The sequence below is a fragment of the Apteryx rowi genome, unplaced genomic scaffold (assembly GCF_003343035.1).
Source record: "Apteryx rowi isolate R43461 unplaced genomic scaffold, aptRow1 scaffold_6, whole genome shotgun sequence".
Lineage (NCBI taxonomy): Eukaryota > Metazoa > Chordata > Aves > Apterygiformes > Apterygidae > Apteryx > Apteryx rowi.
Window position 1 is genome coordinate 7,537,294 of NW_020450871.1, and position 11,706 is coordinate 7,548,999.

Genomic DNA, 11,706 nt, shown 5'->3' on the forward strand with positions numbered 1-11,706 from the left:
TGTAAAGTTAGCCACACCGGTTCACTTCAGGGCATCTGCTCGCATTTAATTGAATGATTGTTTTAATTTTTCATTGTTTAAAACCACTCAACCACTTATCAAAAGCCAGTGCTTCTGCTTACAGCTGAGCATAAAAACTTTTCCTTGAGCTGCACTGCAAAGTGCATGTTTTTTCCAGGGAATTTGGACCCTGTAGGAGCTGCTGAAATACGAAGGTCAGAAGCCACCCTTAGGCCTCCCAGGGAGAATTCCTGCTGGAGGCATCGCAGGAACTGACGCCTTGGCTGCAGCACCTCTCAGCCCAAAGGCAGGTTTGGCCTGAGCCACGCTCAGCGCAGACAGGCACTGGCGAGGCCCAGGGCTACCTTCTTGGTGCCACCAGTGAAATCCAGCCACCTTCTTGATGCTGCCAGTGAAATCCAACCACCTTCTTGATGCTGCCAGTGAAATCCAACCACCTTCTTGATGCTGCCAGTGAAATCCAACCACCTTCTTGRTGCYGCCAGTGAAATCCAACCACCTTCTTGRTGCCGCCAGTGAAATCCAACCACCTTCTTGRTGCCGCCAGTGAAATCCAACCACCTTCTTGRTGCYGCCAGTGAAATCCAACCACCTTCTTGGTGCYGCCAGTGAAATCCAACCACCTTCTTGGTGCTGCCAGTGAAATGAAAAAGGAACCGCAGATGTGCAGAAAGAGGGATCGGGGCCTCAAACTTCTAGTCAGAGCCATTGTTCACTTTATCAGAGGAAAGTGAGATGCAGTCTCTTCCTTGCAGCTTCCAAGAGGCTGTTTTTCTCTCAGGTGTTGTTTTTCTTTAATGAAGCTCAAAGGTAGAACTTTTACATGAAATACCGCAGATGCAGGATAAGCCTCCTTCTCCAAATAGGCTTAGTACATGGATGTGTTCCTCTGTTATCAGACAGTTCCTGACAGCCTGGGCTAACAGTTGGAGCAACATGTACCAGGCACTGGAAACATTCCTGTTATGTTATTAATAAGAATAATGCCACCAGTCAACACCTACAAGGTCTGAAGTCCCTCGCTGGCACCGGGCACTGTACAAAAAGAGAAGCAGACTCTGCCCCAAGGACCTTCCACTCTGTGCACACACCGCGAGCAAGAGAGGAAAGGCTTTAGATGAGCATTTTAATGCCCTGCTGGCCAGACCTAGGACAGTGAGGCATTCACATTAACTCAGTTTGTGGCAAGAGGAGAGAGCTAAAGCAAAAGAAGCTGCATGCAATACAGCATGCATGTCTACGTACACAAACCAAAAAAGTCTCTGTTCTCTTTAAGAAAGAGAGGCCAGATCCAGAGAAGAGCTGATTTTATCTCCTGTGGCACTAAGGCATAACCCAGTGCAGTATGTTCAAAGTCCAGTCTGAATTTACTTTTACAGGGCAGCTTTGCCTGCAGCATTCATCCCCAAAAGATCAAAAACTTTCCAGCCAGGTCTCCAGATTAAGAGCTGTGCATATAAGGGCATTTTAGCTTGACAAATCAAACTTTCTGCACCTTCCACATTTTTTGAATCAACCTGTATTGTTTCATTTATCTTCTTTGTTTAATTTACTTTTTTTAATAACAGCTCAATTCTGGAATGCAAACACCATATCAAAGCAAAAGCTAGGATGTTTGAGAAAGATAATTCAGCTTCTCCAAAGCAAATGTCTCCAATTCTCTAGCCCAAAGTATTTGCTGAATATCATCTGAATTCACAGTAAGTTTCAGATCTGCAGAGCAGGATATTCATGGAGGTTGACCTGCAAACAGAAGCTAGAAGCTTACCCTTCCTCATCCCATGTGGCACGGACAGGTTGGAATCACAGGGAATAGCCCACCTGAGATAACAACAGGGGCTGAGAGGCACCCAAATTACACCAAACTGATGGCAAAATTGAGGCAAGATGCTAATTCATAAAATTATGAATGGCCCAACGCAAGTCTGATTGCCTACAGTGAGTCTTTGAGTACAATTATGAGAGCTAATGGTTGCTGAGACAGATTCTGAAAGAATGTTATTTGAAACTTTCTGAACTGGAGGGCTTGGGATAATTCTAAGACTAAGTAGATAATCTCTAGAAAAGAAGAAAACAAAGCTGCGATTACAACTAGGCCACGTTCACTAGGTATGTTAGAGTAAATGATTGTTATACCCAAGGAACAGAACCTTGAGAAGGAACAATCTGGATTTTTTTGCAAATGCTGTTGGTGGTTGATATCCAGACGTTGGTCATTAGATCTAGTTTTATTATAGCCATAAAAGAAGTGAGTCAACAGCTTAGTCATATCAGGCAGGATATGCTTCAAGCACAGGCTGAATGAAAGAATGAACTTAAACACTGAGAAATAAAATGTAATTAGAAAAGATCCCTAACAGTTTCTTCCCTAAAACAGCAAGAGGTAACACATAGGATAGTCTCTGAGTAAAACTGCAAGGGGTACTGAGAGGGAGCAGAGACATATCAGCCTGGAGATCATTATGGCAATTTGCAAGCTATCACTACCAACAGACCTTCTGGTTTCAAAAGTACTGGGTATCTTTCTCATCATTTCTCAAGAAATGTAAAGAAAGATATGGATTTGTTTCTCATCTTATATCAGTATAAAATCGGCTGCCTGTTAACTCCATTTGATCAGATATCTAATTAGTATAAGCAGACAGCGCCTTATCAGAGTCAGCTGACTGAGATTTGAGTCTGAGAATCTGATAGAATGATGTTACTTCTGCTTTACACTAGGATAAAGAGGAGGAGAAACAGGTCAGCAGACTCTCTCTGATAACTTCAACAGACCCAGTAAGTATGGAGTCACCTCTCAAGAGTGATCCAGAAGAGAGCCTGACTGATACATTAGAGCATTATTTATTTATTTTAAAATGCACCAGTAACTTAGCATTCTGCCCTCAGGAAGAGAAAAGAAAGAAGTAGTGATCATGATGGGAAGACAGCAAGGAAGGAAATCTTTGCAAATAAGAAGTCAAAAAGAATATGTAACTGCTAGAATAAAAACAGCTCTTTTTACAGATAGCATGGCAGATTTATGCCACTCCAGGTTTGACTTTAGAAGGCTGGAAAGATGGAGTGAGCTTTTAGCATGTCATTTTTATTTTGGTGTGGATACATGATTAAGACTCAATACTGAAGGAGTTTTATGACACTGTATTCTCTAGGAAAACATTAAATATATAGACACAATCACATACGCTCTTCTAACATATGCCCTGATGGCAAGAACTCACATTTTCTGTTGTGATGAAAAACGTGAATTGGATTAGTGTTTCAGGAGCAATACACTGAGCAGCACCTTTCACGACAGAAGGGGCAGGAGCCAGGGGACTGCCATGCTATTCCTGAGTCCCTGGGGGCCATCAAAGGTCTGCACGTTGCTGATGTTACTGTAGGCGACTAACAAGGTCTGCACATCTCTTTTTCACCATGTGCAAATAATGATATTAACTTCTCTTTTGGGATCGACAGATGAAATGGATGCTATATTTGTACGTGAGAAGGTTATATATCAGGAAGAGTGAATATGCCACCAGAGGGCAGTGAATGAAACAGGTTGTTTTTCGTTTGTAAGAGACAAGTTAAAAGGGTGAAACAACTGAACAAGATAAATTCTACACATACACACATACAGGCACATCTCGTGGTCCGATTCAATGCTGTTTTACACCGTTTTGGTGGTGGTATGACTTGCTGTGAGTCACTGCAGTTGCAGTGATATAAAATTGCTTTAAAGAAATGCTGAGTCAATGCCATTGTGTTGGGAATTGAGCCACGAAAATGTGTAAAGCAGTAAAACAATGACTTAGGGGAAAAAATCTTCATCTAAACACACACAAAGGAAAAATCCTCCAGCAGAGGGAAAACCTCCTCAGATACCCACCACGCACTGTATCAGTCATGTAGCCAGGGACTGATGCAAAGCCTCAGATCTCTGAAGTCTCGGAGATCCTTAGCCAAACTCGGAGGACAACCACATCCTCCCAAGGCCAGAGGGATTCTCCTCCCTGCCCTCCCAGGAAACACAACAACCCCATGACCAAACTGTCCCCTGCAACTTCCATCTCCCAGCAGAGGACAGAGCTTCAGGGGACACCACTACCAACCTCAAGGGCTTTGCAGTATCTGGTTCTGTTTGTGTCTTTGGGATATGGTGCCTACAGTCACTGCTTCACTTCTCCAGTCTTTCCTTGCTGTCAAGGCAGCCTTTTCGAATCACATGGGAATGTCCTCCTATGGACTCAGAGAAGGAAGGGGCTGCTTCTGCAGCACTGCTGTGTTACTCTGCTTTGTCCTCAGAGTGCAATTACCCGAAACACAGAGTCATCAGACACAATTTACAATCCCTGCAGCTTTTTGGCATCCCAGTATATTGGCTTACAGATAGAATTTGTAGTAGGATACAGCAGATAGACAGAGCTCTCTAATTACAGATTTACATTAAGAGGAAGGTTTAAAAGCTAATAGGACATTATTAGAATAATGATCCCTAGATGTTCTTCCAGCTGAACATCTGCCATTACTAATTAAAAACAAGTTAAAGACAACCTGTTTAAAGAGAAATCAATATTTACAGAAACTGGATACCACACTAATGTTAGACATGGTAATGACCTACAAGAACCTTTCTACATGCCTTACCAAATCAAGGATTTCACAAAACAGATTGGTTAGAAATCAGTGCCAGTGCAAAAAAAGCCTTTGTAACTGAGTCAGAAATTTGACTCATGTACAGCTTGTTTGTCACTCTCGTTAGTCAGCTGCCCAGCAGTTTTAAATGATTATCCACATAAAATGATACTTTACCCACTTTCTGAGATTGGGGTGTCATTTTTTCCAAAAGCAGGTTGGAAATTACATTTCAAGTAGCAGATGAAAATAATCCTTTTGCAGCCTCTCTCTTCTCTGTCTGCATCCCTGATTTCTATCGAACAGAAAGTCACTTTGTGGAAGTGCACAGAATCTGCATCAATCTAACAACATGGGAATGTAAAAGTAAATCCTAGAAGTGGAGGCATACAGTTACAGGGAGAAAACAATTAGGCAAAAAATTACAATAGCAAATAGCTTTGAAATCCATTAGCTACCTCAAACTGAAAAACAAATGCCCATTTCATCTGTCATTGTACAACCGTCACAAAACAAACCCCTGCAAACAAAGAAACACTGTGCTGTCGGATCCAACGCATATTTTAAGATCTACTGCTAGTATCATGCAGCAGAAGTAAAGTACAGAAAGATGCGGGTTCATTCAAAGACTAAAATAAGAGTATCCAACCCATGGGCTGCAGGCAACTTGTTGCTAGCACAATACTCCGCCAGTGCTTCCATCCACGGGAGGTGAATTATCTGCATTATCTGACACAGGGGCACCGAGCAGCATGAGTAGAGGAAAAGGGATGAGGTCCTTCTGCTTGCCTGCCTTTCCCATCCCACAGAAACCCAAATCTACTGAAAAGATTAAAGCCCAGTCTGATTCTGGAATATAATTTTGCCACTGATCTAACAAAGCCTTTACATATCAACCTTCAGGAGCGGGAACATGGCTCTCTATTAACTTCAGGCCTCATATTGGAAGTGCTGATCACTGACAGTGTCTGCTGACTCCAGGTGAAGATCAGTGGCCCCTTTGGAAAATACTGTTCTGTTCATCAAGTGCCTGGAAGAAAAGCTCTGTAGTCCAGTAAGTGCTCTAGTGTTCCCAGGCCAACAGCAGTGGAAGAGAGAAGAGTCAATGGCAGAAGAGGCTCTGCTTTTATAGCAGTGCCCAAGTTGGACTTCAGGGGCCAATACAAGCACTGTGTGACCTTGCACTTGTGATTTCCATAGACTGTTTTATTGGAGACTTCAGTTCGGTGTATGTTTTTGCAGTGTGGGAGCAATAAAGACCAAAGGCAACAAATAAAGAGCCTCCGGGTGCTGACATAAAATTAAATCCTGACTTCTCTTTCAAGCTCAAGGTAGGAAAATCACAGCTATATGTCTTTGTCGAAAGTGTGCCCAGGCACCAATATCATCAAGGACAGCCATTTTTGCCATGTAAACTTACCACACTTTGTATATCGTCCAGTGTCTTTGTGGACTTAGATGCAAAATAAACCACAAAACCCTCTTTAAAACACACTGGCAAGCAGGATTTGGCCCCATGTAAGTAACTTTAGATTACAGCTGCCTGATCCACAGGGAAACCAAAACTCCCTTCAGGGCAATATCTGATTAGAGGAGAAACAGTTGTCGGCCGCTAGGAAACTGCAAATCATTTTTTGTTCAAACCCACAGGGATTTTTGCAAGGCCTGCTGAGCCAATTTAAGAAGGGAAAAAAATCTGAGAACCCTGCAATAATATTCTTGGCAGTTTTCTAAAAGCCAAATCCTGCTCATCCTACTCAGTGAAGCGATCTTACTGAAGCTAATGAAACTGGTCCCCATACAGAGGATAGGCTTACTACAGCTCTGCCCGTGCACAGAGAGTTGTTTGATCGTCCCTGTTGAGTTGAACTGCATCAGTTATTCTGCAGTTACACCACTCCCCCTGGTAATACTGACAAGTTCAATTTTCTGTTTGTTTTCTGCCTTTTTTTTTTTCCATCAGTGATGCGTTCCAACATCTTTTCCTCCTGCTAGACAGCGCTAGGTGAGCTGTAGAATAAGCATAAAGATATCAGAGCGCTGCACCTGCCTATAAAATGACATGAATTTAATCAAAACCACTTCTAGTCTCAGGGCTCAGGCACACTGCCGGTCTTGTTGGACTTCCCCTAGGCAACTGCTTGTTTTGCCTCTGCTGTAGGCTTGGACATATGTTTGATATCACCAGCAAACGACTAACAGGAGAGTTAGAGAGCCTGTATTATTTGATTTCTGGTTATGTACAGATTCCCTATTTTTGTGCTTTCGTTGGCCTTACAGATTACAGAACAGCTTTCGCTAAACCAACCCTGATTCTGCTCTTCCTCATGCCAAGGTAAATCAAGAGAAATTGAGGCACAGTCAGTAGAACTATATGAATGTAAGGCTGGGTGCAAAGCTCAGAACCTCTATTAACTTTTTTAATGACACTGCTTTTTGAATAAGCACTCACTTATCTTATCTAGAACAAAAAAAGACAAGTCCACAGCAGGAAAATACATCTCCACTGACAGACAGATTACTCTTGCTGAAAATTTCAAATAAAAGTTTTTAATTCAAGGGAATAGAGCCAGCCAGACAGTGGGTTTTATGGCATTTAAAACCTTCACCTGCAGGAAGGTATTTTTGCTGTATTTGCTAGGTGTAATGCCTAAAAATACCCACAAGACATAGAAAGTGAGAAAAAATTAATCTTTTGCTTTTGATATATGTTTTATAATGGCTACATCTAATTCAAAGTGTACCAGACAAGAAAAGAGAGTTTGAGGAAGCCAGAACCTTTAATCTAGTTAATTAATAGGGGGAATAGCATATGAAAGCCTTATGTAAAACGAGAAAGTAATCGTATTCTGTTCAGGCTGGCTGCTCATTTGGGAGATGGGCAGAAGTTAACGAGGGGCCTCTCCGCCTCTTTAATTGGCCCCAAGATCAGAGTCTGCATCAGCCTTAACTTCCACGGAGCCGGGCTCCTTTCTGCCTCCCGGCCCTCGGCAGCGCCAAGGCAGGCGATGCTGCGCCGGGTGCTCGGGCTCCGGGCGGCTCGCGGCAGGGAGCCCCACGCGAGCCGGTGGAGAGGCGGCCGGCAGCTGCAGGGCTGCCCCGGCGCCCACCCGCCCGCGCCGAGCACGCGCGTGGCAGAGCCGCAGCTGCTGACGAGCCGCTCTCGGTAGGCGCCTCGTCACCAGGCACCGACGGCTTCTCCATACAGAAACCGTGCCCTGCCCGCCTGAAGAGGCGCATTGATTTTGCTGGCGCTGGCCACTTTCCAGCGATGCAAAGGCATCAACAAGGAAATATAAGGAAGGATTATGTATTTTCTTGAAGTGAAGATGAGGTCCAAATCGAAATGAAAATCACATAGCTTTGTCTTGACATATACGGGGAGAATTTAACCAAACCAACTAAACGTGTCATTTGCATGAGAAATCCAAAACTATGGAACAAAATACGTAATTTTGTGACTGGATCCTGAGACGGGATTTAGCGTGACAGAACATGAACGCTTTGTTGTGTTGCTAATATGCAGCACTTGATTTGAAATGTCTTTTGCACTGAAGTATAGACAAGAGATGGAGTGTTTGCACTTATTTCATAGCATTCTCTTTTTTGGAGGAAGCTAAAAAGAAGGGTTTAAAAAAATGACTTGCTAACCTAGATATGCTTTGCATCAACTGCAAACTCTGAAGTAAAATCCTAATATTTCTTTAAAACGCATGTATCAATTTTTGCAATAATTAGTACAAATAACTATTTATTTTAAAATGGGAGATAGTATCACCTATTTTTCACCCTTTTTTTGGGCATTCACAGGCCAAACTTCATTTTTGCTAAGTAATGGAATAACCACTTGTGTTTGTCAGCATTTCAGGTTTAGGTTTGTGCACATGCGACCTTTTTACATATAAACCATGAGGAATTTCCAGCCAAAGCAAAAAGATAAATATTCAAGTATTTTATTATTCAACTTTTAAAAATTCCAATAGAGGAAATGCAAAGAATCTCTGTGACTTGAATCTCAGGTGTTTTCATTTCACCTTGGGGAGAAAGAAATTAACCTCTGTCTTTTGAAGGATTTGTCAAGTAGTTACATTTTAATCCTAATTTATTTATGCCTGAATCTAGCAAAGCACTTAAGCGTATGCTTATGCTAAACATATGAATTAGCCCCTTAGCTCTAAAGTTAAGTATCATACAAGTAAGCTCTAATGGATTCCAGTTCTATACAGTAATACCATCTGCCATATTTGATTCTCTTTACTTCCTTATCTTACAGAAGAGAGTCTCATTTCTACTGTGAATAGTGGATTAATTTTACCTTACACACCTCTGATATGCTGACTGTTGCAAAAATAGTACAAACTTGCCATAACCATTGCTAACTGGCTGGGTCAAATGAGTTTATCTCAACCCACACTTCTGCCACATGTTTTCAATGTAACCTGAAAGGAATACTATGGAAAATCAGGTGTATTACATACCAATTAAATCCAAACAAAACATGGTTACCCTCTCCTGTTTTGCAATACACTTCTTTAAAACAACAGATGCTAGTTTAAATCTCATGTTCAGGCATTTATCACATCTATTTCCTGTTCCCTTGGAAAGTATACTCATAATAGTGCTCAAATGAATTACAATGAGATTTGTCAGTTGAGACCAAAAGGGGAGTTCAGGGAATAAACATTTAATTTTATCAAAAAAAAAATAGGGTATTTAAAAGCTTTAAACATGTTTTCAGATGGCTCAGTTTGGCAAAGCTCCATTGCAGCCACTGTTTGATATCTATTGTAACCTTCATGAGGTTACCTTCCAAGCAGATGCAAAGGAAGAAGGAAGGAACAGAAGTCGATAGTAGTATAAAGCCTTAGGGTGCAGGCTATGAATTTATAGCACAATTTGAGAGAGTCATGACGCATTGGCATTTTGGCCTTACAGCCCCTCCCAGCAACAAGCAACAGCACGACAACTTCATGCCTTAAAAATGATCAAATCTTCACTACTCTCTTAAAATCTGTTGATTCAGAGGCATTGATGGAGCCCCAGTAAAGAACTAGCATAATCATATTTTCTTCCTAATGGCTCTATGAGAATGCGGGAAGGTCTCCCTCTCCTTGCATGCCTGGAGAGACCTGCAGACGGTATTGGCAAAGACAGTCCTTTAACTCAAAATGAGGAGAACTTGATTCTTCCGTAAGGGTAACAGTAAGGGAAAACAAAAATATTGTTTTAAAGAGAAAGGCTTCATTGCAGAAAAATTATATACAAGCATCTAATAAAACTAATAATCTAAGAATTGTCAATCTTACTGCTATCATTTTCTCTGCAGCAGCTCTGAGATGGATCCCTCCAGCACCGCCACACAGATAAGGAAATCTTGATCAGGATGTAAGCCAGTTCTCTTGCCAATGTCCCTTGCCTCTTGCAACCGTCATCCCCCTTTTCTGGCCAGAGGATCTCTCTTCCTTCGTGAGACTTTTCTACACCTTTCACGTTCCCTCTCCTAATCCCTCACATAGACTCCACGTTAGTCTTTCAGCTGCACCTTTGCTATCTTCCAGGCATGTTACCCATGCCAGTCTTTCAACAAGAAGACATTTAGTTCTTCTAGATTCCTCTAGTCAACTACTCTCCTCTCCTGAAGTCCCACTGCTTTGCTCCACAGTCTGATGGGGTGGGGGTGTATGTGACTCCTGTGTCACTCCTGCTTCCTTCCCCCACGATCACTGCCTGTCGATTTATAGGAAGATTCAGTTCCTCTGAACAACAGAAAGCTAACAAAGTTCAAGTGGCTTTGGAATTTTAAAAGCAAAGTACACTCATCTCTCATGTAGCATCTCATAGCAAGAACAAACGGCTCTTTGGAAAAGAATAAATGTCATTCATTGTCTGAGCCTGTGGCTGTTTATGAGATACAACGAGATTCAGAAACCATCATCCCATAAACTCCAGAGGTGCTCTAGTATCACTGTTAACTGAGGAGCAGACCAAAGCTCTTCTCACTGGAGGCCTGCTGTTACACGTAAATGCCATCCCTTTAGAAATAGGCTATAAAATAGCGAGTTTAAAAATAAGCATCTTGAAGTAGATGCAAGCATTGTGGTTAGTTTTGAACTGGCTTCATTTATGTTCAAGGTTCTATTACTGCAAAATTCAGAAAGCTAGAATAACAAAACTCATTTCATTTAAGTTAAAAAGTAGTTTGAAAGGAAAAAAAACCACCTCAAATCCTATTTTACACATTGAATACAAGAGCAATCTTCACATTTACATTGGGCCTTTCATTCTGATGTATTGCAAAGTATTTCATTAACTTGACCTTAGTGAAGTAAAAGCAAATCAGATCTGGAAACCTGGTCCATTCTGCATTAGAAGCTCTTGGCTCACCATTAAATGCATCCTTTTTTGTATAGATTTGCACATAAAGAGGCAAAAAGGTTCCTCAGCTGGCTTTAAGCATGCTCACTGAGGTACCAGGAGCAGTTCAGCTCCAGCAGCACTGCATTTAGTGCAGACTCATTTGCTCGTCTCTCCATTTGCAGGGCAGGCTAGAGAAAGCATTAGTGAATGTGCTTCTGTACAGGTTTTCCAGTTTTCCCCTTCATACAAAGGAAACGCATCAGATGCAACAGAGCCTAATACAGCTTGGAGGCTCTAGTGAGAGCTCAAAGCATAAAGATAAGAAAAGATTCCTTCTCTTACAACCAACAGTTCTTCCCAGCACGCTGCCAGCTACCTGAACTGTGCCCTGGGGACAACTCTAACTCTGAGGAAACTAATGTAACTATTATAGGAACCTCTCCAGGGAAGTCCCATTGCTCAGGATGTTTAAAACTAGGTCAGAGATAAAAGTGGCAGAAGCACAATAGAAAATGGATGACAGAGACGTTTTCTTAGCCTCTAGCTTCTGAGGGATCTCACTTTTGTTAATCGGTTAGTTGACAGAGCCAGGGTGCTGCAAACCAAGTGTGTCAGGCTTTTTAGCCACCACTACAGCAGTGCCAAGCCACTGCTCCTCCATCGTCTCCTTCTTTTGTACGTTTCTTTGCTGATAAACTTTGCTCGGATTTG